This window comes from Pituophis catenifer, unplaced genomic scaffold, assembly GCF_029215685.1.
Source record: "Pituophis catenifer annectens isolate HBS135680 unplaced genomic scaffold, rPitCat1.0.hap2 SCAF_5, whole genome shotgun sequence".
Lineage (NCBI taxonomy): Eukaryota > Metazoa > Chordata > Lepidosauria > Squamata > Colubridae > Pituophis > Pituophis catenifer.
Window position 1 is genome coordinate 68,948,110 of NW_027256885.1, and position 22,012 is coordinate 68,970,121.

General features: G+C 45.6%; 1 pseudogene; it reads right to left on the minus strand.

The window, feature by feature from the left end:
• The window catches only part of LOC139317704 (ubiquitin carboxyl-terminal hydrolase CYLD-like), an 83,880-nt pseudogene that overhangs the window by 32,154 nt on the left and 29,714 nt on the right, over window positions 1–22,012 (minus strand).

The following is a 22,012-nucleotide window of genomic DNA, read 5'->3' on the forward strand; positions in this document are numbered from 1 at the left end:
GAGAATGCTCAGGAAGATAAATCTATCTCAGCATCTACTTCTGTCCTACTATTGCAGCACCATTGAGAGTGTCCTGACATATGGCATTCTTGCATGGTATGGGAGCAGCTCTGTAGTGGACAAAAAAGCTCTACAGAGAATCATTAAAACTGCCCAGAATATCATCGGGCTCCAGCTACCAGCCCTGGACGACATCTTCGCATCTCGCTGTTTGAGGAAGTTGCATAACATTCTCAGAGACTCTTCCCATCCTGCTTACAATCTTTTTGGACTGTTGCCTTCTGGCAGAAGATGCAGAACAATTAAAACTCGGACCACACATTTTCTGAATAGTTTTTATCCCAGAGCTATAATTGCACTCAACAATGAACTTAAGGGCCACCATCAGTGAGCTGCTAGACAGCATTACTTGGTCTGTTGTGTGGATGTTTGGGTGGTTTAGGGGTGGGGAATTTGTGGTGAGTAGGGGTGTGTTTGGGGATTGTTATGTGTGTTGGGCCTGGTCTTTGGGTGTTAAGTGAATTTCGTTGGATGGGTATACTGTGTATATACGTACAATGACAATAAAGTTATTAAATAAATTAAAAAACCAGACAGTCCTGTTGTCTCTTGAAAAAGCACCTTTAGGACACTCATTTTTTTCAGTGCCATTGTAACTTTGAATGGTCACTAAAGAAACAGTTGTAAGTCAAGGACTACCTGTACTTTTCCATGGTTTCCTGAAAAAGATTTGAAAAACCTGAGATCTGCCTCTTTTTTTTTGAGTTGTGTGTACAAAAATGGGGGCCCCATCAGTAGTCCTCATCTATTCTTCCTCCCAATCTCATCTGGGTTCCTTCTGTTCTTCTTGGCAGGCCCCTTCATGCCTTATCCTTCAGATGCCTCGGAATGGGAAGAACTATTTCTTCCCATTTCAAAGCATAAAAAATGCTTTAAAAGTCGCTCTGACGATCCCAGCTGAGCCGCACGATCATCAGATGCTTTTTTTTAACTTTTAAAAGCATTTTTTCGGCGGAAGAAGTTGTAGAAATAATGCTTTTAAAAGTAAAAAAAAAAAAAAAAAAAGCCTCTGATGATCGTGCCACTCAGCTGGGCATGGGGGGGGGGCACAGGGATTTTTGCTACTGGTTCTCCGAACCACCCGCCACGATCGCTACCATATCGGGTGATCCGGTCCGAACCGGGAGCATTTCACCCCTCATCTCCGTTTCAAAGCCAAAGAGCCAGAGCTGTCCGAAGATGTCTCCGTTGTCATGTGGCCGGCATGACTAAATGCCAAAGACGCACGGAACGCTGTTACCTTCCCATCAAAGGGGGTCCCTATTTTTTCTACTTGCATTTTTTTACGTGCTTTCGAACTGCTAGGTTGGCAGAAGCTGGGACAAGTAACGGGAGCTCACCCCATTATGCGGCACTAGGAATTTGAACCTCTGAACTGCCGACCTTCTGATCGACAAGCTCAGTGTCTTAGCCACTGAGCCACCACGTCCCTCTAAATAAAGTAATACCCCCTCCCTATGATGTCTACTAGGTATTGTTATGTGCTGGACTTTCAGAATTTACAAGTCTATTTCAGGGAGAATGAGAGACAGACTCAGGATGACTCATCCACTTGGGAAACTACCCCGTCTTGCACTAACCCACCACTGCATTCTCACATCACACAAAAAATGTTTGGCAATCTTAGAAGTTCACAGCTGTTCTCTGGCTTGCTGAATATATATAAATAAAAGAGAGCTGTTGTGGCCCACCACGGAGGAACATGGGCCAGTCCTGGAGTCTGGGGAAGGCTCTGATGAGGGCTCTACGTCGGAGGCAGAGATTGGGCCAGGGCCGTCCAACAGTTATCAGCTGCCTTCGGAGTCGGATATTAGTGCGGCAGAAGAACAGCTGGAGCCTGTTCCCGATGTGCGCATGTGCAGAGCTGCCAGGAGAAGAGAACAGCTAAGGAACAAGGGCCGACTCAGGAGTAAAAGCACAGGTGGACGGTGAATGGCCCCTCTGTCACGAGTGTTTTCAGGATTGCTGTGGCTACTTGATCAGTCACAAACAGTATGGTTTCAATCAAGCCATCTCCTGTTTGCAATTACCTGCAAGCCTTCCCCGCCCTAGTTAATTGCAGGTTAACTCCCCATATAAGCAAGGACCTTTTCGCTTGCTACTTGGGCCTAAACGCTGTTTAGGCCTAGATGCAGAGCTCCTGCTGGAAGCTGGATGCAGAGCTCAGTGCAACGTTACAGAAGGGAGGAGAACACAGATAAGGACTCCAGACGCTGTTGCAGAGATACTCCTACGGATGCTTGCCTTTTGCTGTTTTGAAGCACGCAAGCCATCATCAGAACTGCTGCTGCTGGACATTCTTCCTCCCACAAGCTTCAAGCTACGTTTGCTGATTGAAATTGTTTTTTCTTCAGGTGACTTTTTTAGCTGTGAAGTTTATGCTGCCGCCCTTCTACTACCTCGATGATGTATCGACACTGAAGCTGCTTATTGTCATGTTAACCTTTTTCTCTTGTGAACTGTTTCGGTATTGTGGAGAGGAATCTAGGGAGATAGCCTGGCTTCACATAACCAAGATAAGACTTTGTTACTAATGTGCTTTTTTAAAGACATAGTGCTTTTTAAATGTTTTAAAGTAAATTATATTTTTACACAAGACGCCTCTGTCAGATTTATTTCAGTCCTAGTGTGTTTGCTCATGAGCTGGTTCACAGTCCGGGGTACTCCTCAACCCCACTTCCTAACACCCTCCCATAGGGAATAAAAAGGAGCGAAGGGGAGGGGAGTTTGCAGGAGACAATTAGTTCAATTCATTAGGGTGAAGATCTATCTGTTCCTGACTTCTTGCCAAGTAATTGCTGCTACAGCATGGCGTTTGGAAGGTATCGTCCTGGCAACTCTCCAAGCCTGATAAAGGTCTGTAGTTGTGAAATCTCATGAAAAACTATTTGCCGGGACTTTGGTGGAGAGGAATTTCCCTTTAACCTAAATAAAAGAGGTTTTATCGGGATGAGGAGTCTGCTTCATGATCTTGGGAGGCCTAGGTCAGAACAAGAACGACTGGGCTTTTTTCAGATGATATACCCAAACTCACTTTGCAAAGGGTTGACAATCTCCGTTCTTAAGAGATCTCGTGTCTCAGTGTAAGATTCCCCATCGTTCTTGTCTGCTGGGCGTAGAAGCATAGAATCTAACACAGAAGTAAAGGAGAACATGCTGTAAGCAGAAGAGAAAAATGGGATCTTCAGAGGTTTTCCCCCTGCTTTAAAGAGCAGCGGAAGGTCTAGTGCAGGGGTGTCAAACTCAAGGCCCGCAGGCTGGATCTGGCCCGTGATGTGGTCGGATCTGGCCCACGGGGCTGTCCTGGAAAATGTAAGGGGCCAGCCTGTGTCGCTTCGGCCCGGTCTACCCAATACGAAGAGGAAACATACCAGCAGTTTGGGGAGTGGCATCAAACTGGCCACGTCCACCCAGTCAGCCACTCCCAGTGAGTGGTGTCAAGCTGACCACACCCAGCCTGTTGGCCACACCCACTCAATCGGCCACACCCGTCCAGCCCCCCCGAGGTCAACCACAGCCCTGATTCGGCCCTCAATGAAATTGAGTTTGACACCCCTGGTCTAGTGGTTACAAACTGGGATAAGGGAAACTGAGGAAAGGAAAAATTGGATAATACAGGTAGGCTTCAACTTATGACCACAACTGAGCACATTTTTGTTGTTAAGTGAGAAATTTGTTAAGTGTGTTTTGCCCAATTTTCTTGCCAGATGTGTTAAGTGAATCACTGCAGTTGTTAAATTAGTAACATGGTTGTTAAATGAATCTGGCTTCCCCGTTGACTTTGCTTGAGAGAAGGTCGCAAAAGGGGATCACATGACCCCAGGGACACTCAACTGTCATAAAAGTGAGTCAGTTGTCAAGCATCCATATGTAAATCACATAGGGATGCTGTAATGGCAATAAGTGTGAAAAAATGGTCATAAGTCACTTTTTTCAGTGCCGTTGTAACTTCAAATGGTCACCAAATGAACTGTTATAAATTGAGGACTACCTCCATTGTTTTTCAGTGAGGTATTTTGCAAAATAATCTAGCCAGACCTCATTGAACAATGAAAGAAATAGATACAATACTGATACTGCATTCATATGGTTATACATATTAGTAGGGGAAATCTTGTCTAAATAAGATTCCTAATTGTTCATACTGGACTGATTGACTGGACTACTTACTTATTCACCCAGAGAGCTCCACAGTCATGTTACATTGGTCAGCAGGAGGCACCACGGAGAAGTCATGTAAAGCCCTGAACATGGGAGCTTGACATAATGCAACATGTGTATCTCTGTGCTCTGAGAGCTTAAGGGAAGGTAGACAGCATACACCCGGGATGGCGAAATTATGGCATGCATGCCACAGGTGTCATGCAGAGCCCTCTTTCCGGGCACATGAGCTGTCGTCCCAGCTCAACTCAACCACACATGTGTGCACGCCTCCCGCTGGCCAGCTGGTTTTCAGGGTCTCTGTCATGCACGTGCAGGGCGCAGGGCGCATGTGGGAGACGCACGTCCCCCTTGTGGCCCATTTTTGGTCCCAGAAGGCTGCAGGGAGGCCTGCTAGGACCAAAATGGGGCGTAGGGAGGTGCTGCGCCCCCCCGGCCCATTTTTGGTCCCAGGAGGCTGCAGGGAGGCCTGCTAGGCCAAAAACAGGGTGCAGCACACCCCCATGGCCCGTGTTTGGTCCCAGGAGACTGCAAGGAGGCCTGCTAGGCCCAAAATGGGGAGTGGGGCTGTGTCAGGTTCCCCCCACAGCCCATTTTTGTTCCCAGGAGGCTGCAGGGAGGCCTGCTAGGCCCAAAACAGGGCATGGGGGGCTGGCATGCGCATCTGCTGGGGTGTGGGGAAGCGCATGGGTCACACACACATGCACAGGCGGGAAACATGGGGGGGTTGCGCACGCATGTGCAAGGGGTGGGGGGGCATCATGCACGCATTGCATTATGGGTGCCAGCACGCAACGACAAAAAGGTTAGCCATCACTGTCATACACCATTCTGATAGCCACCATGGTCAAGTGAAAACTTGAACTTGAGCTTCCCTCATCTCTCCAACACAGATGTATACCGTGTTTCCCCAAAAATAAGACCCTGTCTTATATTTTGTTGAACCCCGAAATAAGCGCTTGGCCTTATTTTCGGGGAGGTCTTATTACCCTGTTTCCCCGAAAATAAGACATCCCCTGATAATAAGCCCAATCACGCTTTTGAGTGCATGCACTAAAATAAGCCCCCCCTAAAATAAGCCCTCCCCAAAAATAAGCCCTCCCTGAAAATATTTAATGGCACCCCGCCATTTCCTTTGGTTAGGGTTAGGGAGACAGAACTGGAAATCAGGTAAGACAACAAGAGGAGTCCTGTCTTGTTCCACGTGCCCCAAAATAATAAGACCTCCCCGAAAATAAGGCCAAGCGCTTATTTTGGGGTTAAAAAAAATATAAGTCAGGGTTTTATTTTTGGGGAAACACAGTATTTTGGGGCGCGTGGAGCAAGACGGGGCTCCTCTTGCCATCTTACCTGATTTCCAGCTCTGTCTCCCTAACCCTAACTAGAGGAAATGGTGGGGACCAGCTGAGCATGCATTTAAATATTTTTGGGTAGGGCTTCAGAAATACTGAAATGTGTTTTAATATTAGTAGCTCGGGTTGGTAGTTAAGCTATTAGTTTGAGCTCCGAGCTTGGCAATTTGATTGCAAATGTTTCATCACCATTGAAGGTGACATCGTCAGTGCGTTTTAAGTTGTGCTCGTCAGTCAAAACACATCTCATAAAAAAGGTATTTAAAGATCCGTGTGTTCTGCCCCAGCTATGGATCCCAAAGAACACAGCACACACAAACTCTGAACAAAACTTAGTTTACTCAAATAACGCAGTTTTAGCAAATGCCGGCTGTTAATAAAGCGTTCTTAACAGCCTGCCAGAATTCCACAGATAAGATATTCAGAGTCTTACTGGAGTTGGCAGAAAGCCCAGAAGCAAGGTTACAGAGATGTCCCAACGCGATGATTAGCGAACTAAAGTTGTTTCCTGCAGCTTGTTACAAGCTGCGTACTTTCTTAAATAGGCTAAGGGAGTGGCCAATTAGCCCCAAGCCTTACTCTCGAGGAGACCTCCTCCTGAGGAACCACTCCTGCCTTTTGGCAGCTCTGCGTGCCCGTGCATTGAGAAGAGGCTCCTCCTCTTCATCCTCTTCACTTAAAGGAGCCTCTGGAGGTTCTGAAGGCCCTGACTGAATCCCTGCCTCTGGCACCACATCTTCTTCAGCCTCCTCGCTGTCCGACTCGAGCGCCGGCTGCACAGGCTGCTGGCGCAGCACCACACCAGCCTCCTCGTCGTCGGGATCAGCAATAATCCACGCAGGCCGCTGGTGGGCCACAACACCGTGTTCTGACCGACAAGCACAACTCAAAATGCCCTGACGATGTCTCCTCGAATGGTGATAAAATGTTTGCAATCAAATTACCAAGCTCAGAGCTCAAACCAACAGTCTAGATATTCTGAAGTTTAGCAACAGGATTTCTGGTCTCAATTATGATCATAAGTGGAGGACTACTTCAAAAGAACATCTTGTTGACCTAAAGTGGAAAGGAGGATTCAGATGACCCTATGTTCATAATATGTTAAAATATGCCAGTGTTTCTCAAACTTATCTGTTTGAAGATGTATGGACTTCAATTTCTCCAACCAGCAAGCGATCAGCACGTTTTCAAGTTTCCAAGGTTGAGAAACACTATGTTATTATTCTCTAGTGGAATGGCCATAATAGGCCTGATTTTGATTTAGTGATGTATTTTGATTAGCCTCAAGGAATTAGCATCTAACTCATCTGGGAAATAACCTTCTGAAGGTGATGTGGAATCACTGCATATCAGAGGTGAAATCTACTTACCTTCCCAACCGGTTCGGAAGTGCGCGCACGTGTCACATGCGTGCTAGGACCCTCTGCGCATGCACAAACCCTTCTGCACATGCGCAGAGGGAAAAAAAAACACATGACAACCGGGCGGGTGGGCAGAGCCTCGCGCTGCCATTGCTACCGGTTCTCCGAACCACCAGCCGCCATTGCTACCAGTCTGAACCGGGAGCATTTCAACCCTGCTGCATATCTACGGAAAGCTAGACTAGTAAGAATAAAATATGCAAATGTGCCTCTTCTTGTCTATGGAGATTCTCAACCATCCTGATCATGGTAGTCCCAAAGGTGTTTTTCCAACAGGCAAACTGGGCTTTCTTGGTTTTTTTCTTTGAAACATTTCACTTCTCATCCAAGAAACTTCTTCACTTCTGAACTGAAGAACTGAAGAAGCTTCTTGGACGAGAAGTGAAATGTTTTCAAGGGAAAAAACAAGAAAGTCCAGTTGCATTTTGGAAAAGCACCTTTGGGTGGGCCTCTTCTCCCATTTTTTTACTCTCACCAGCTCCAAGCCAGCAACTGTCTCATCTGCATCTGGTAGGTCTCCAATCCAACGTATCACACCATAGATGGATGGATTATAAACCTCCACCATGGAATTGATCTCCAAGAGATGGTGGTCATATTCTCTGCTGTCCTGGTCCTTCTCGGATCCTTCTGCCTCGCTTTTCTTCTTCTTCCTCTCAAAAACTTGTGCTATTTCTTCCTTCAGGTCCTCCAAATTTGACAGCTAAAGGAAGCTAAAGGAAGAGAGTTCTGGGATAAACACTCCTTCATCGGTGGAGGATATCTGATGGAGGAAGGGGATGGGCAGTCTTCATATTCATCAGAGGTAGGGGTGAAGGAGTTGCTGTTCAGGACTTCTTGACTTTTATCAACTTGTTCTTGAATGAGACCGGGGGGGGGGGGGGGAGAACATTAGATATTTTAACCATAATCTCATGCCAACATACAGGTGGTCCTCGAGATATGACCACAATTGAGCCCAAAATTTATGTCGCTTAAGTGAAACATTTGTTAAGTGATTTTGCCCCATTTTACAACTTTTCTTGCCGCAGTTCTTAAGTGAACCACTGCATTTGTTAAGTCAGTAACATGGTTGTTAAGTGACTCTGGATCAGGGGTGGGCTGCTGGGGGTTTGTGGGGGTTCGGGAGAACCTCTAGCTAAGATTCTGTGCAGTTCGGAGAACCCCAAAATCCCACTCCTGGCTGACCCCACCCCACCCGCTCCCCCTCTCAGGAGTCCCCAAGCGGCCCGTTTTGGATGCAGGTAAGTGCAGGGCACGTACAGAGGCTCGGGGAGGGCTCCAACTGGTCCAGAATGCAGCAGCGCGGGTAGTGACGGGAGCAGCCTGGCGCTCCCATGTAATACCGCTCCTGCGCGAGCTGCACTGGCTCCCAGTGGTCTTCCGGGTGCGCTTCAAGGTGTTGGTTATCACCTTTAAAGCGCTCCATGGCATAGGGCCTAGCTATCTTCGAGACCGCCTGCTGCCACCGACAATCTCCCATCGACCCGTGCGCTCCCACAGAGAGGGCCTCCTCGGGGTGCCATCAGCCAAACAGTGCAGGCTGGTGACCCCCAGGGGGAGGGCCTTCTCTGTGGGGGCACCTACCCTCTGGAATCAATTGCCTCCAGAGATAAGGAGAATCCAAGACCTCGGTGCCTTCCGCCGTGCCCTTAAAACCTTCCTTTTCCAGCAAGCCGGGCTGGCCTAATTTTTTTAAGTGTTTTTAAGTGTTTTGTTTATTGTTTTTAATTAATGGGGCCAAATTTATATATGTATATTTTAACTGTATTTTAATATTTGTACTTGATGTTTTTACTTGGCTGTTCACCGCCCTGAGTCCTCAGGGAGAAGGGCGGTATACAAATTCAAAATAAAATAAAATAAATAAATTAAAAAAAATGGGCCTACCGGAAGTTTGGGAAGGCCAGAAAGGGCCTCCGGAGCCTGGGGAGGCAGTTTTTGCCCTCCCGGAGGCTCAAGGAAAGCCTACGGAGCCCAGGGAGGGCAAAAATATCCCCCCACCCCACTGTGGTGCAGGAGGCTGACTAGGCCATGCCCACCTAGCAACCGGGCAGAGAACCCCTTGCTAAAAAAATTTAAGCCCACCCCTGCTCTGGATTCCCCATTGACTTTGCTTGTCAGAAGGTCTCAAAAGGTAATTGCATGACCCCAGGATACTGTTGTAGGAATGACAGGACTAGGCCAAGCTCTTCATTGTAGGAAAGTTTATTTGTGCAGGTTCAAACAGCAAAAGCAAGCAAAATGTCTGAACCCCAAAGGGTTTACAAAGATAGATATTTATACTATCTAATACGGAAGCATAGTCAAGGGTTTTGGTACATTGGACATATATGGTATGATAAGGAACTAAACCGTTCCTTCCAGACATGGGGGTTGAGATATACGATAAGGGGAGTAACATATGTTATCGTCGTCTGGCATGTGACATTTGAGACAGCAGTTACAGAAACAACAGGATACATCTGTCTGGGTCAGCAAGATAAAAATACATCCTTGCTAATACAGCAATTTGTCTAACTGACAAAGAGGAACCAGCCAAAGATTCAGACCTAATATTTTCTAACATTTATTCAAACCAAGGATTTACCTATCTCATTTCCCCCCTTTGTGACTCATCTGAAGTTTCCAGAAGAGTCACATACTCAGGTTCTTCTCTCTGGAGACGTTCATATTCCCACATGGCCATTACTTGAGCAGTAGCTTTCCTTTCCACTAACATAGATAAACTATTGGATAGGTTTTAATCATAATCGGTAGCACACAGGGTATTATAACACATCCAGCTGCAATCAGTCCAATGAGTGCCATTATGGCTTGTAAGCCCAGAAGCTTCAGGAACCATTCACCAAACATCCCTTTAAGACCAAAACCTTTCCACACTTGGAATGGATTATGTGTAAGATGCCTAATTTCAGTTGTAAGTTGTTTAACAACTTTCCTAGTTTCATCAATTTGCAAACAGCAGTTGGACAAATTAAACTTTCCACAGACTCCTCCTTCCTTAGCTAATAAATAATCTAGAGCTAGTCGGTTTTGATATACAGCTGTCCTAATTTTGTCGGTGACTTCAGACAAGATATTAAGTGCCTTATCTATTCTTATCCCAGCCAAATCCAACACTGCCTGGAGCCTAATGATTCGATTTAGCATATATATTGGTGTTCTATATCCCCACGAACCATCTTCAGCCCAGGTTGCTCTACCATACGTACAGACTATTCATTCATTTGTCCATACGTCTTCTTCCTTTTCATAGGCAGACAGCTCTTTGCATGGGAAGTCCGAAAAAGCAGTAGAGATTTCCCTCCTTTTCCTATGCCCAAGTTGTTCATATACTGGAATCCCTAATATTTGCCTAGATTGTATAGGAAGGAGGAAGAAGGAAGGCTTTATCCAACCTAAAACACATGAGCCTGACCAGTTGTAAGGGAGTTCCTCATAAGCTAACTTACCACAAATCCAATACATGTTGTTTGGTGCTATCCATTCCTGTGTAGGTTGCACATCAGCAAGGTAACTTAAAAAGGTGAGGTCAAATTTATCAGGTTGAGATAAATTACTAGGAGACGTCCATTGCCGGTACCCGGTATTCCAAGACCCTAAACAAATCAATTCCCCAACATATTCTGATCCTTCCCTGACAAAACAATTTCTTCCTACCAAGTTGGTGGTAAGTGTCCACACAATACCTGAGAGTTGTGTCCTTTTTGTAATGTTCCCGGCACGTGAGAGGTTGTTGTAAATTACAGGATTGGCTTCCATCACCTCCCAAGGCCATTGTTCTCCCATATTCGTGCCTCTGCAAACAAAACAGTTCTTGACCATCAGTGTTTTTGCCACCTCTTCAGCCAATTCTATGAACAAAATGTTTGCTTTGGTACTAACAGGTAACGGCTTATGTAACTTCTGCAAGGTATCATACACCGACCATCCTAATGACCTCACCTCCCCTTCAAAAACTTGTACAATTTTAATTGTTAGGTACGTCTGCGGATCTTTTCCTGTACCATCAATTCCAAACCCATAGCTTGCTACCAATGGGTGGGTACGAGCTATCTCCAGTTCCACTCTATTACCATGACCTCTTCTGAATGAACTAATATGTTTGCAACCTGCATAGCCTCCTCTGGTGTAATCACACACACACTTCCAACCAGAACATTGAGTACTACCAGCACACGGAAGCCATTGATTCGGGTTTCCATATGCCCAATTAAGGTTAGAGTGACATAAATTTTTGTGATTATGTATGTATGAATCTACCCATGTTTGATCTCCACATGAGGTTCCTTTACCTTTACTCATTGCCACACAAGCATCAAAGGCTAATGTCAAAGGCTGCTTCCCTTGTTTCAACTGGAGGGTATAATTCAACAGATATAACCGTCCCTCACCTTCTGGTTTCTGACGAGTTCCATCCTTAGCTAAGCCGGCCCACAAGGTTACATTAAGACGAATGGGCACTGCTGGATTATAGCATATAGTTTTGTTCTTAAGCAAGCATAAGCTATACATGGTGTGATTATGTACACATGTAGTTCCTGAAGCCATACATCCTTTTGGTGCCTGTGTATGGTATATTAATGTATTGATGACTTTTTCTCCCATCCTCGCTTTTGTTACACAGGGAGCACACGCATCTAGTTCTTGATGAACTTCTTTCCCTCTTCTTTCCTTATCCTCAACCTCTCTAGAGACTCTAGAAATGTTAAGTGATGTTGGGGTCGGGCTTCCCAGAAACCTATTATCATTACTTAGTCTATAACACAAAACTCCCTCCGTACCATTACACCTATAAATCAACTCATTCTTGCTTCCCCTGTTGTGGCCCCACCCTCTGAGCCTGTCCCATCGGAGGAAGAAAGCTCCGAGCATGAGGAAGAGGAGTCAGCCAGGCCTCCCTCTCCAGGCCCCTCCCCTCTGGCATTGTCTCAAGTGCCGGCCGAGGGAGAGGAGACAGCTGATTTGGATCAGAGTGATGAGGAAACATCATTCCTGGACGCACGACTCCGAAGGCGTGATAAACGTTTGCAGCAGTTTAGGAGGCATGCTAGGGATTAGAACTGAGTCACTGGACCACACCCCAGAGACTATATAATAGAGGGTGGTGGTCAAGGATCTTTGTGACGAACAAAGCAAACCCTGGATAGTCACTAAAGCCTCGTCCGGAACTGCTGAGAGAAAGATTTAAAGTGTCGGACATTTGGACTCTTGAGTATTTATCTTTCTGTTTTACTTTGAAAATAAAGTCACTTGGCAGACGGTGTGTCTATCGCTGCCAAGTGGGAGATAAGACCTGGGTGCATTCCAAAGTGTTTCCTTAACCCTCGACTGGCTGTGTTTGTGTGTGTGTGGGTACGGGGACAGATCATCCCCAGACACAAGTAGTAAGGTCAAAGATACAAGATTCTGGTCTCCCAATTTGTAAATAGATGGTTGCATAATTTTCCCGCATACACGGGACACAAGGGCCCTGTCCCAACTTAATTTATCTAGGTCTCCGCCCTTTCTTATTACCTTTCTTAGAAGTTCTCAAGGTCACCCCATATTCTATTTGCTTCAGATGTAAGACACAAGTTCCCTGACACCCAAGTCTCAACTGAGTGAAGGTAGTAACTCGCTCCCATCCCCAATACAATGGATTCCCGCATTCCACGACAATTGGAGGACTCCCGTCTTTATAAGGGGCCTTCTCACATATCCCAATTCTAAAAGCATAACCCACATATTGACAGGCCCCTGGGTTTGAGTAACCACGGATCTGGCAAGCTATCATTATAATCTTATCAAAGGCTTGCGGACTTTGACAAGGGTGTGGTAAAATACCATTCCAACATTCAGGAGTAAATGACAAGGGTGGACCTCCATCACAGCTACCGGATCCTACCGTATAGGCCTGCACAATGCGGGGTCGTTCATCGGGGTTGCTCCATTGACCTAAATTGGTGATACATACATTATTACTTTGCACATTCATTCCATACAATAAAATATAACACATAGCCAGTAGCAGCTCCATCGTCGTTTAATCTTCACCCGTGTGTAGAAAGCCAGTTTCCAGGGGTGGCTTAGCAGGGGCTTCTTCACTGCCGTGCGTAGAGAAGCCTATTGCCAGTAAGGCTCCAGCAGGGCTGCCCACTGGAACTACTTGCGGTTAAAGGTCAATTTAGTTGGCCTCTGCTTGTCCACAGTCACCGTCCAACCAGGATCAGCAGCTGCTTTGACACGTGTCCAATGTATCCACGACTTGCATTCTGCAATTTTAATAGCAAGCGGGGAGGCCATAATAACAGTGTATGGTCCCTTCCATCTTCCCTCTAACTGTTCCTTCTTCCAGTGCTTCACCCAAACTTTATCTCCCGGTTTATAGGGATGACAGCGTGTAATCAATCTTGGGGGTACCTGTTCCATCACATATTGTTGGAGCTTCTCCACCTGTTTATTAAGTTCCTGTACCATTTCTAAATTCCATACACCCCCCTTATGACCTAAATCTGGCCATCCAGTTAAATTCCTTCGCAAGAGGTGCGGAGGATAGCCAAACATCAATTCATAGGGAGATAACTTATGTTGCCCTCAAGAAGAGCTTCTGATTGCATAAAGAGCCAAGGGAAGGACATCTGGCCATTTAAGGTGGCTTTCAGTACATATTTTTGTAATTCGTTCTTTTAAAGTCCGATTCATACATTCTATAGAAGTTCCCGACTGGGGGTGAGACGCACTGTGAAACCTCCAATGTATACCTACTGCATTAGCCACCGCTTGATTAATTTGGTGGACAAATTCAGGGCCATTATCTGAAGTTATATGACCAGGGATTCCAAATCTGGGAATTATCTCCTTCAACAAAAGCCGAGCCACTTCCCTTGCTTGCTTAGTTTTAGTAGGGAATGCTTCTGGCCAACCCGTATACATATCAACCATAACTAACATTGCTTTGTAGAGCCCACACCTTGGCATATCAGTAAAATCTATAATGACATACTCCATTGGAATGTAAGACTTGGGTATTGCTCCAGGGGGCAACAGCGGTCCTTGTCTCGGATTGACCTTTGCACAGGTAACACACTTGGCAACAATCCCTGCAGCAATACCAGCAAGACCATTAATATAATAATCCCTGCCTAATGCTGTTTCCAAAGCTGTTTTCCCCATATGAGTAGTGTTATGAGCTAGTTGAGCTAGCGTCCAGGCTACTGACGACGGCACAAAAATCCTTTTATCTGGTAATACATACCACCCATCCTCTATCTTTGCTTTTAAGTCAGTAACTGCCTTTACGCTCTCCTGTTGTGTATATGAAGGTTTAATTTCTGGAGGCAAAACCCCCAAGATCATAGCAACTTGGACAAACAAGTCTGTAGAAGGTTCTTCCCGCTTAGCGGCCTCTCTAGCCTCCACATCAGTGGCTCTATTTCCCAACACCACCTTGTCATCTCCTTTCTGATGTTCCTTACAATGCATCACTGCAACTTTCTTTGGTTTATTAACAGCTTCGATCAAGCGGCTGATAAGATGTCCATGTAAAATGTCTTTGCCTGCTGAGTCCTTAAAACCTCTTTCTTTATACACTGCTCCATGTGCATGCAGAGTAAGAAATGCATATTTGCTATCTGTCCATACATTCAAACTTCTTCCTTCCGCCGGCTCTAAAGCTCTTATCAGTGCCCACAATTCAGCTACTTGCACGCTGTAACCTTTACTCAATGGGCCACTTTCTATTACTTTCTCATCATCCACAACTGCATATCCCGATAGCCTATTTCCATCCATAACATAGCTAGAACCATCAGTATACCAATTCAATTGTGCATCAATCAATGGAATATCAGTTAAATCAGGTCGGGTGGAATAAACCTTGTCAAGCACCTGTAGACAGTCATGTGTGGGTACTGATTCAGTAGGCAACAAGGTTGCTGGATTCAAGCGATTGGACACAATCAGCCTTACCTGGGGATTCTCAATCATTATTGCTTGATACTTTGCTAACCGCTGACTGCTTATCCACAAATGACCTTTAGTATCTAGTATGGATTGCACAGCATGTGGGGAATGCACATTGATGGGACAGGAGAAGGTAAGCTTATTACAGTCCTGTATCAACTCTGCAATTGCAGCCAACACCTTCAAACAATGAGGCCATCCCTTTGCTACTCCATCCAACTGCTTTGATAAGTAAGCTACCGGTTGTTGCCAACTACCTAGAGGCTGGGTAAGTACCCCCAAAGCAATATTTTTACTGGTGTCTACATACAAATTAAAAGACTTCTGTAAATTTGGTAGTGCTAAAGCTGGTGCCTGTGTTAAAGCTTCTTTAATGTCACTAAAAGCTCTCTTCTGTTCCCCTCCCCATTCAAGGGGTTCCACATTTGGTCCCTTTATGGCGGCATATAAAGGAGCTGCTATCAAAGCAAAGTTAGGAATCCAGATACGACAAAAACTTGCCAACCCTAAGAAACTTCTCAGCTGTCTCTTAGTTCGGGGCTCGGCTAAAGCTAAAATCGCCTGCTTCCGCTCTGGTCCCAGAGCCCGACTTCCTTTCTCAATGTCATATCCTAAATACCTAACACGCTTTTTCACCAACTGAGCTTTCTTCCTTGACACCCGGTACCCACACTCAAGCAACAACTTTAACAATGCCTTTGTATTGTCCCAACATAAATCCTCTGACTGTCCTGTTACTAACACATCATCAACATATTGTAAAACTGTATCCCCTTGCTATCGAGGGACATAATATTGCAGATCAGTGGCCAATGCTGTTCCAAATAAGGCAGGGGAATTCTTAAACCCTTGGGGAAGCCGAGTCCAAGTGTATTGCATTTTTGTTCCTGTGCAAGGGTGTTCACACTCAAAGGCAAACAAAGGCTGGCTTATGGGATGTATTGGGATGGTAAAGAAGGCATCTTTTAAATCAATTACTGAAAACCAGCCCGCTTGTGGGGGGATCAGGCTGAGGAGTGTATAGGGGTTCAGCACTGCTGGATGTAGGGTCACCGTCAGACTGTTTATGGGTCTTAGATCCTGCACTGGGCGATAAGACTCATCAGGCTTTTTAATTGGAATTATTGGAGTATTCCAGGGGGACTGAATATGTACCAAAACACCTGCCTTTAAGTATTTCTGAATGCTTTCGTAAATAGCACAAATGGCCTCTCTGGAGACTGGTCATTGGCTTATATGCACCGGCATAGCCCCAGGCTTTACCTCTACCACCACAGGGGGATGATGAGCCGCAAAGCCCAGTGGATTATCCTCTGCCCATAATCCAGGCACATCAAACTGGATCCACTTCTCTTCTTGTTCTCCTATGTCAACCTGTCTCCCCACCATTAACCTCCAAGTTTCTTCTGGTGAGTGTCTGACTGTCACCCTCTGCCGACCTTCATCAAATGCAATAGTTGCACCCAACTTGCAAAGCAAATCCCTTCCTAATAACGGAATTGGACACTCTGGAATGTAAAGAAATTCATGTTGGACTTCAGTCCCTTTAAAATCACATGTAACAGGTTTCAGGACCTGATGCCCCAGGACCTGTCCAGATACTCCTTGGACCTGAATTTTATGTGGTCCAGGTGCTGAAACTTGTTTATTTACAACTGATCTTCCTGCCCCTGTGTCCACCAAAAATGTTGTCTGCTGGCCTCCTATGTTTACGGTAACCAATGGCTCGGGTGGGGCCTCCTCCAAGCCTGGTCCCCATCAGTCTGACTAGCCCATTTCAGCTAATCCAATACTTTCTGCCTCCTGTCCTTGAGTAGCATTTCCAAAGCCTCTGCCAAAGCCTCTGCCTCCGTGCCATCCTCGTTCTCCCCCTCTTCCTTGGAACCTTCCTGCTAGCATTCCCCCACGTGTTCCAAATCCAGCATTCAATCTGCCTCTTGGTCTTCGCATCATTCCCTTTCCCCTCATCATTCTCCTGGGACATTCTCTCTGCCAATGACCTTCTCCTCTACAATAAGCACATTGATTTGGGCCCAAGGGCTCACCCTGAGTAGGGCTTATGGCCATTCCTCCTTGTAAAGCCAATGCCAACAACTCAGCTGTTAGGGTGTGTGTAAAAAGTATTTGTTGCTTGTGCAACGAGCAGAGCAGAAACACACAGGGAAGGAGATAAACGTGCAGCTCGTGTGAGAAAAATACTTTATATACAAGATAATAAGCAGTCTCGGTGTAAGTAAAACAGTCCAAGGTCATAAACAGTAATATCAGTCCAGTAAGTATCTTCCCTTACCAAAGCAAACAGACTTTAGTAACTCTCGGTATAAAGTACCATATAACAATTCAGTCTAACACCAATCAGCAGAAAGACGCAGGAAGCAACAGAAACAGGATCAATCAGGAATAAGGAACACTTCTCTGCACTGCTTATTTATGCACTGTAGCCTAATTACAGGGTTCAGCAAACCCTGATTACGTGGCTCAGTTGTTTCTTAAAGAAACAGATATATTGCCTGACCAACAAGTTAGGAGTAAGCTACAAGCTGAACCTAACATCAGCCTTCTTTTGCATTCTTGCGTCCTTCTCCTTCTTTTCCACCTTGTCCCTATTCACATACACTTTCCTGGCAAGCTCCAATAACTCTGTCGTATTTTTCCCCAAGGCTCCCTCTACTCTCTGCAATTTCCTTCTAATATCATCATAACTCTGAGCTATGAACCTCTCATTTAACATCCTTACATTATCCGCATGCCTCGGATCCACCTGAGTATAGAGCTCATATGCCTCTATCAACCTTTGAAGAAAACTCTCCGGACTCTCATCTGCTCCCTGGGTTACCAACGAAGGCTTTGACATATTCACCGGAGGTTTTCCTGCCTGTCTCAGAGCCTCTACCACCAAATTTTGATACTCTCTCAATTGGGTCATCTGCTGAGGATCCCTGGGATCCCATCCTGGGTTTGTTGTTGGGGCCCGATCTGCCAACCTCTGCAGAAAAGCATCATCATTATCATTTGGGAATCTAACCCTTACACATTTCCGAACAGCCGCCTTCCATTTCTCTCTCTCCTCAGGGGTCAGCAGTGTACTCAACAATTGCTGCACATCCTGCCAAGTCGGATTATGTGTCTGCATAATAGTTTGGAATAAATCAGCCATCTCTGTAGGCTTAGTGGTCAGTGGCCCATAATGCTGTTTCCAATTCAGAAGATCGGTAGTGGTAAACGGCACATATTGAAAAAGAGCTATATATTCCATCTGCCCCTGTGCATTTGTTATTTGTTGATCCACTTGGTGCAGTGGCGCAAGAAACTCTTGTTTAGCAGCGGCTTCCGCCTTCGCCGTAGCTGACCGAGTTTGCACTCCCACTACTACCTCTCCGCCTACTGCCCCTAAAATCTCTTCATCATCCTCACTTTGCCCACTACTATTGGCAGAGGGACCCATCTTAACCTTTACTCCTCCATCATCACTACTATCTCTCCTTTGCTGCCCATTCCTGTTTCCAACCGGCCCCTGTGCTTGTTGGGGCACGGGTGGCAGCAGCGGAGCACACGGAGGGGGCCTCATAGTTTCCTCCGGCTCCTCTGCCAGAACCTTCTTTCTCATAACATATCTTTCAACCTTTTTATCTTTTCCTTTCTCCGATTTCGCCTTTACCCTCCTATTTCCTGGTCGAGCTACGCATAGTCGCACCATCTCCGCCTGACATTGTAACAAATCATCAGACTTTTCAGTCAAAGCATTCACCCACTGATCTATATATGGAAACTGGTCAGGGTACTTATTCTGATTTACTGCTATTACACCCCATAACTCATCTGCTACCTCCTTCTTGAAAGAACCTTGTGGTGGCCATCCTGTTCCCATCTGTGGCCATACAGTTTCACACAAAAATCTCAATCTATCCTTTTTTCCTTTCGGATATGAGGGGTTACTTTTAGCATGCATGCCAACGGCGGGTTGGGCACACTCTGTTTCCCCCCCATCCTATCACACTGCCACTGACTCGCAGCCCCGGAGCTCACAGTCACTAACGAGAACTGCAGTGGCTTAACCACCCACACAACCTGACACGGACTACTTTAAGGCCTCCGCCCCAAGTCCAGGAGGGTGATCAGTCCCCCTCTTCTGTCTTCAAGCGAGACAGGTACTACACACTTTAATATATACTCACCTGAGGCGTCTTCACTTCTTACGTCCTGGACAGGAATTGTTCAGACCTCCTTTCCTACACTGCAGGGTTCTTGGGCTCGCTTGTAGCACCGTCGGTACCAGAGGGTTGTTGCTGCCGTCTCTTGGAGATCCAAGCCCCTGTGGCGCCTGGAGAATGTTCAGGAGCGACCACCCAGTGGGCCCGAGGGGTCAAAACGGCGCTCAGCGAAATATCGCCTTGACCGTAGTCCTGCCGCGGTCACCAGGTAACTTTTGTAGGAATGACAGGACTAGGCCAAGCTCTTCATTGTAGGAAAGTTTATTTGCGCAGGTTCAAACAGCAAAAGCAAGCAAAATGTCTGAACCCCAAAGGGTTTACAAAGATAGATATTTATACTATCTAATACGGAAGCATAGTCAAGGGTTTTGGTACATTGGACATATATGGTATGATAAGGAACTAAACCGTTCCTTCCAGACATGGGGGTTGAGATATACGATAAGGGGAGTAACATATGTTATCGTCCTCTGGCATGTGACATCTGAGACAGCAGTTACAGAAACAACAGGATACATCTGTCTGGGTCAGCAAGATAAAAATACATCCTTGCTAATACAGCAATTTGTCTAACTGACAAAGAGGAACCAGCCAAAGATTCAGACCCAATATTTTCTAACATTTATTCAAACCAAAGATTTACCTATCTCAATACTGTAACTGTCATAAATATGAACCAGTTGCCAAGCACCTGAATTTTGATCATGTGACCATGGGGGGGGTTGCTGCCACTGTGGTGTGAAAAACAGCCACAAGTCACTTTTTCTCAGTGCCATTGTCACTTTGAATGGTCACTAAATGAACTGTTGTAAGTAGAGGAATACCTGTACTTTTAAGAGAGTGTAATGCATTTGGTGTTCAGTTATTCCCAATGTGCAATTGGGATCTTGGACACACCGTTTATGATTGTAACAATCTGAATTAAAATGAAAAAAACTCAACAATTCCAGATCAAAGTTTCTAGCTTTTAAAACTTTGCTGTAGCTAATAAAATCTCACAAGGAAAAGGATGTGTGAAAGCCCACTTGGTTATTTAACCTACTGTATTTTTCGAACTATAAAACAATCTGGAGTATAAAACACACATTAGATTTTAGGGAGGAAAACAACAACAAAAAAATCTGCCTCTACCAATATCCATCGGTATTCATCTGGCTAGCGTCCTTGCAGCAAACAGCAAAAAGCCTGGTCAGCTTCAGCACATTATCGCAGCCTGATTCAGCACAAGCAGCTGATTGGCAGTTGGATCAGCCTCCCAGAATACCACCAATCAGCTGTTCCAGGCTGCGGGGATCACCACAGTCCATCGCCGCCTCCGCGTGATGTGTTTTTGGCCTCTGAGCATCACATTTTTGGCCTCCGCACACTCCATTTTAGACCTCTTTCAAGCTGTGTGGATCGCTATAGCACATCGCTGCCAATCTCTTCCTCCGTGCGTCACGTTTTTGGCCTCCATGTGTCGCATTTTCGGCCTTCACACAACCCGTTTTTGGCCTCCGCACGTTGCATTTATGGCTGGTTCATAAATGCAACATGTGGAGGCCAAAAACAGGGTATGTGGAGGCCGAAAATGTGGCGCACGGAGACCGAAAACGCGATGCAAGGAGGCAGCTATGTGCTGTGGCGATCCCTGCAGCCTGGAATGGGTCTAAAATGGGGCGTGCAGAAGCCAAAAACGCAATGTGAGGAGGCCGAAAATGGCCAAAGGGTGGGGGCCGGCAGGTGGGTGGGGCTTCAGCAACATTTGGTATATAAGACGCACCACAATTTTCACCCACTTTTGGGGGGGGGGGAAGTGAGTCTTATACTCCGAAAAGTACAGTATTTTATGAACAGATATATAAGGAATGCTTGTGCCTTGGTCAAAGATGTGCTGGTTGGGGAGACAAATCATATGGAGACAGACAAGGCTCTATTGTTGGCTGAAAGCCCAAATAATTTGCAGAAAATGTTGTATATATTGTAATATGCAATGGATAATGCATCACTAATGAAGATGTTGGTGTTTAACAGGGACAATAATGAATTATTACCACAATCAAAGTTCATTCAAAAAACCCATAGGATCAATTTTTGGCAAAATGTGAAAAATGCAAGAATATTCCCAAACCTTGATGAGTATGAATCTTACCTTTATGCACCTTAGAAAGGGGGAGCAAGATCCCATATTTGGGTGATGGGAAATGACAGAGAGGTTTGCCTTTGAAGTAACCATCCCAGGATTCCACGGGCTGATCCTATAGCAAGATTTAAAACTAATCGAGATGATCAATAGATGAATAACCATACTTTATTTAGGGTTTCTCAACCTTGAAAACTTGGATTTCAACTCCCAGAATTCCCCAGCCATCAAAAAACATTGGATGTAAAATCCAGATGTTTTGGAGTAGACCAAACTTTTTGGCACCTCTCTAAAGATGCTGCATTTTTTCTTGGGTTCATATGGTAGTTCCAGAATTATGAATGAAGAGACATTTAAGTTAAGGAACCTAGCAAGTCCAGGAAAAGACACAGATAAGATGCTGGCAGATACGTCTTGTGTGCTCACATTAAACTGTCTTTTGGGCTTCAGATCCCTAATTTCATTTCCCTCTTTCCATTTTTCTCAACTTTTTTTTTTCCTGAAAACCTTTCTTGGTTTGATGTAGAGCAGGGGTGTCAAACTCGATTTCACTGAGGACCCAGTGGTGGGTTTCTATCGGTTTGCCCCAGTTCAGGCGAATCAGTAGTGGCGGCGGCGGGACGCTCTGCCCACCCATCCTGACATCATCACGGACACTCTGCACATGCACAAGTTCGGCCCATGCGCAGAAGCGCCATGCACGAGCAAAGGAAGCAAGCGCGTCCATGCGAACATGCT